Genomic DNA, 5,988 nt, shown 5'->3' on the forward strand with positions numbered 1-5,988 from the left:
TACTTTTCAGCATGCTTCATATACGGGGTGTTTCACTATTAATATTACACACTTCTAGAGGTTGTAGAGAGGCTTTAGTAGATCAAACTTTACATAGGAGCACATGTCCAGAAATGTCAACAATGACACTACAGAGCATCAAAGTTATGGGTGCCGGCACTTATAAATGCATGTACATACAGTGTGATTCTGTGATGATGTTACAAACTTTTTAGGATGATGAATAAGGATAAATGTATCAATTTGAGGCATAGATCCCTGCACAGGAAACACACAAGTCAAAAATAATAAGCCACAGTGGAATACATGTACTGGTGTGGCTGTTACTAAAATTATAGGGTAGGCAACTTCCAAAGGTGGTAGTATGAAAAAAAAAAAAAAATAGAAAAAAATGTCTGGTAAACATGGGCTTAAAAATGCATACCTTAAGAGCTACGAGCACTTTTTCGGTAGTGGAGATGTGTTTCACAGTAATGACGATGAACAAGTGCTCATAGCTTCTCAGGTATGCATTTTAGAGCCCTTCTTACTTGATTTTTTCCTTGTTTTTTACGACCACCTCTGAAAGTTGCCTACCCTACAATCTTAGCAGCAACAGTACCAGTGCACATATTCCACTGTCAGAGGTATCAGAACGGTTTTTGCTTATAACTTCCGACTCGTTCATTTCCTGTACAGGGACCCTTATCTCAAACTGATACATTAATCCTTTGCCACCATCCTAGAAAATTTGTAACCTCATCACAGTATCACCCTGCATATATACATATGTTTACAGGTGCTGGCACCTATAGCTTTGACTGTGTAGTGTCGTTTAATGACGTTTACAGATCAGGGTTCTTGTATAAAACTCAATCTACTAAGTCCCCTCTACAACCTCTATAAGTGTGTAATATGAACTGTGAAATACCCTGCATATACAGGGTGGTCAGAAACAGTTTGAAAATCTTCTAAGGGTGTTGCAGGTTAGAGTATGCTCAGCAATAATTGTTAAGAAAAAATTCAATATGTTGCACCATTTCCAGTTTAATTAGTGCTGAAGTTAGTCAATCAGGCCATTGCACACACAAATTCAAGCTGTCCATTATAAATAGTGTCACCAAACACGTTCTTTGTTTAGTTTCCTGAAACCAAACAAGAGAGAGATATAAAAATTGGACATGGGATGGTAGTAAGGATAAAGGCTGAGCAGTCTCTTGCACTATCATCTGCACTATGACAACAACTGACACTAATTGTGTCTGGCAGGCCACTTGAATTTGCTCACTCAGTTGTTAGGCAATCAGGTTGTTATTGACGTCTTCTCTAATTTTCCTTTCATTGTCCATTGCACGTCGCCTACCACCGCAGCAACCACCAATGCTCTAGCTCGCATTTTCTCATTGGAAGGCCTTTTCTCTACTCTTGTTACTGTTAATGGTCCCCAATTTGCCTCTTCTGATTGCCTAACAACAATGCTAATAACCTTAGAACTAGTGAAAAGTATCGAACTTTTTTCTTAACAGTTATTTCTCAGCACAATCTACCCTTCAACAGTCTTACAAGCTTTTCAGACTGTTTCTGACCACCCTGTATATATGTTCATACACACACTGCATAATCTAATACAGATCCATATCATGTGCTGTATCCTGAACAGTTGCTGGCCAAATTAACTGGGGGTCACTTGTTTTCCAACATCGAATTAGTAGATACCCATTTACAACAGCCTGTGAACCTGAACACACAATAGATAATAATAGTATTAGGGATGTAAAGGTGTGATAGATTACCATTCGGAATCGTAAGTACTCCTACAATTTTTCAAACATGCTTATAACAATTCATCCAAGGGATACTGCAGTGCATTAACTACTTGAATGATGTTATAGTGACGTGATCTATTTTGGGGCAGCACTTGAAAAACCTTGAGACTTTTTTAGTTGGCTCCAGTCAAATGCTAACTGCAGTGACTTGATAAATATAGTCTCTTTCAAACTAGAACTGAATATCTGGGGCACTTATTAAGTAAATTGGAATTTATGCCATCAGCAGAGATGTTGATGCTATAGATAAACTACCTATGCCCAAAAATTTGGAAGAACTTAGCTCATTTCTCAGTAAAGTTTTGTGTTATGGCAAATATATTTGAAAGGTAGCTCTCATTGGCAACCCATTAAAGTGGCTACATAAGAATGGTATCAGTGTCAAATAGTCCATGCCCTGGCAGAAGCCCTTTATGTAATTAAAGCAATGCTTAAACTTCATACTAAATATGGAAATGATACAGCCACCAAAACACTCATGCTCACAAAAGGCATATTGTAATATGGGATTGATGCAATTCAGTACACACAAATCAAATGCTAAAGACACAGATCAACCAACTGCAAATGCCATTAGAACATTATCAGTGGCCAATCTTAATTATTCTCCAACTGAGACAGAGGTATCATCCATTATTTTTGGAGTCAAGAAATTTCATGTGTGCCTGTACAGTGTAAAATTTCACTTAAGCATGGACCATAAGAAACTGATTTCACTATCCAGTTCCTGATTAAATGTGTACGGCACTGTGTAACTACCATTTTAAATACACTATTGTCCCATCACCCAAGATGCCAATGCCATCTCCTGCCTACATGTGGACCCAGATATTTTTACCAACAGGAAAAAGTGTGCTTTCAGATTAATAACTTTGTGTGCCATTTGTTGTATGAGCTTCCCATCACATCCCACAAAGAAACTGTTATAACTTCAAGTTGAACAAATATATTTCAAGGACGATGCAATACATGAAAGTCACAGATCAAGTAAACAAAGTAAGATGTGTGTACACTTTAACAGTCAAATCATAACTGAGTCCGAGTCTAGCAGCCGCTGGCTGGCTGGCCCTTAGGTGGCGCTGCTGCTGCATGGCTGGCAGAAAGCGCCGCATGTAGAGGACGCACGTAACTGCATGACGGCACTTTGAAAGATCGGCGAGTCACAACACTTTTCCCCCCTTTGAAGTTTTTGCACAGGTCTTGATGGAGGTGGCCTGTAGATTGCTAATGTCCATAGGTGTTGTTTGACTGGCCATAAAGTCTCGAGGAGGAGGCTTCCCGTACGGACGGAAGTGTCCCCGATGATAACAGGTCGAGATGACAGGAGACATGGGGGTTGAATCTGCTGGGGCCCCGTGCAGTGCGGCAAGTCCGGTTGTTATAACAGGAGACATGGGCGATGTGTCCATGTCCGTAGGAGAAGGAGGTGAGTAGAGTTGCTCCAACAGATGATGGTCATCTGGTACCTGCATGGGCACGTCTCCTGTTGGCATCAGTTCTTGTGCTGGCACCGATATGATGGTGAGAGGACTGTGTTGTGAGCAATGAGAGGTTCCAGGATCCTGAGTTGTCAGGTAGAGCCAAAGGTGGTGTAGCGGCATCTGGAACAGGCGTTGCCGGCACACGAGACCGAAGCTGGTCCAAATGACGCACTGCAACACCCGTGTCCATCTGGATTTCATACAGGTGTCAGCCACGTTGTCGTAAGATGCAGCCAGGACTCCATTTTGGCCACCTGCCATATCCCCATAGCCATACAAGGTCGCTGGCGGTGAACCGGCCAAGTGAAGGCACCCGCGGCCATGAGGTGGAAGGCCGCAGAAGAAGAAGTAGCGCGTGTGGCTGTCGGCCATGTATGAGTTCAGCCGGGCTGTGGTCGCCCATGGGGGTGAAATGGTAAGAAGCCAGAAATTGGAGAAGTGCATCATCAGCAGCAGAAGAAGTCAGGAGTTTCCTCATCTGAGCCTTAAATGTGCGGACCAGTCGTTCAGCCTCACCGTTTGACTGTGGATGGAACGGAGGGGCTGTGACGTGCAAGACACCGTGAGGGGCACAAAAATCCGCAAAATCAGAAGAGGCAAATTGGGGACCATTAACAGTAACAAGAGTAGAGAAAAGGCCTTCCAATGAGAAAATGTGAGCTAGAGCATTGGTGGTTGCTGCGGTGGCAGGCGACGTGCAATGGACAATGAAAGGAAAATTAGGGTAGACGTCAATAACAAGAAGCCAATAAGTACCTAAAAAAGGTCCCGCGAAGTCCGCATGAATATGCTCCCAGGGCTTCTCAGGCAAAGGCCACGGTGACAAAGATGACTTTGGGTCGGCGGCCTGTGACGCACAAGGGCTGCAGGCAGCGACCATGTGTGCAATTTCAGAGTCGATGCCGGGCCAGTACACATGACGGCACGTCAGAGATTTTGTGCGAGAGACACCCCAGTGCCCTTGGTGAAGGAGGCGCAAGACCGAAGCACGCAAAGATGCAGGTACCACAACACGCGGTGAAGCATTTTCGGTGGAAAGGAGGATAACACCATCCCTAGCCGTGAGGCAGTAACGCAAAGCATAGTAGTTCTGCAACGGATCAGAAGTCTTAGCGGATGGACGATCCGGCCAACCCTTCTGAATACAGCGTAAAACCCGGGAGAGGGTAGGGTCGGAAACCGTAGCAGCCGCCAGCCGGTCACCAGTGATGGGGAACCCGTCCACAACCTGCTGCTCGGCAACATCCAGGTGGAAACACAAAAGTTTGTCTCTATCGAATGCCAGATCAGGACCCATGGGAAGGCGAGACAGTGCATCAACATTCGCATGTTGAGCCGTCAGCCGGAAATGAATCTCATAATTGAAACGAGACAAGTAAAGAGCCCAAAGCTGGAGGCAGTGTGCAGCCTTGTCGGGAAGTGACTTTGATGGATGAAACAAGGAAACAAGTGGTTTGTGATCTGTAACAAGATGAAATTTGGATCCATAGAGAAAAACACCAAACTTATGAAGAGCATAAATAATGGCCAAAGCTTCCTTTTCAGTTTGAGAATACTTTTGTTGGGCATCCGTGAGCGTTTTGGAGGCATAAGCAATGGGTTGTTCAGAACCGTCAGAAAAATGGTGTGCAAGGACTGCACCGATCCCGTATTGAGAGGCGTCCATGGCAAGAACAAGATGTTGGCCAGGTCGATAAGTAGCCAGGCACGGGGCCTGTTTCAGCATAGTCTTCAATTTCTGGAAAGCCGCATCGCATGACGTGGACCAGTGAAAAGGCACGTTTTTATGCAACAGGCGATGCAACGGCTGAGCCACCAAAGCAGCAGATGGTAAAAACTTGTGATAGTATGCTATTTTCCCCAAGAAGACCTGCAGTTCCTTAACAGATGTAGGGCGAGGAGGGGCATTGATCGCAGCGACAGTTTGCTGAAGTAGATGAATACCATCCCGAGAGAGTTGAAACCCCAAATACGTGATAGATGCCTGAAAAAATTTTGATTTCTGAAGATTATACTTAAGACCGGCAGTCTGTAAGACATGAAAAGTGTGCGGAGATTTTGAAGATGTTCATCAGTGGTGGAGCCAGTGAGAACAATGTCGTCCATGTAATTTATACACCCAGGGACAGTGAGCAATAATTGTTCCAAGAATTGCTGAAAGAGAGCAAGGGTGCTGGCAACCCCGAATGGCAATAGTTGGTACTGATAGAGGCCGAAAGGCGTGTTAAGGACCAGGAACTGCTGGGAAGCAGCATCGAGAGGAAGTTGATGATAAGCTTCTGACAGGTCAATTTTAGAAAAATACTGGCCTCCAGCAAGTTTAGTGAACAATTCTTCAGCTCGAGGCATAGGGTATGTGTCGATGAGGCATTTACAGTGGCTTTGAAATCGCCACAGAGACGAATATCACCTTTTGGCTTAGCTACGACAACGACAGGAGAGGATCACTCACTGGAAGTGACAGGAAGCAAGACCCCTGAAACAGTGAGACGATCCAGCTCCCATTTGACCCAATCACGAAGGGCCACAGGAATGGGCTGAGCCTGAAAAAACTTCGGTCGAGCAGTGGGTTTGAGCGTGATATGAGCTTCAAAGTCGTTTGCATGGCCTAACCCAGGAGAAAAAAGGGACGAAAATGTCATCGACAAGGAATCCAAGTAAGCATAACGAATAGCATCAGAGACGATACTGACAGAGTCATC

The sequence above is a fragment of the Schistocerca nitens genome, chromosome 4, assembly GCF_023898315.1.
Source record: "Schistocerca nitens isolate TAMUIC-IGC-003100 chromosome 4, iqSchNite1.1, whole genome shotgun sequence".
In the NCBI taxonomy this organism is placed as follows: Eukaryota; Metazoa; Arthropoda; class Insecta; order Orthoptera; family Acrididae; genus Schistocerca; species Schistocerca nitens.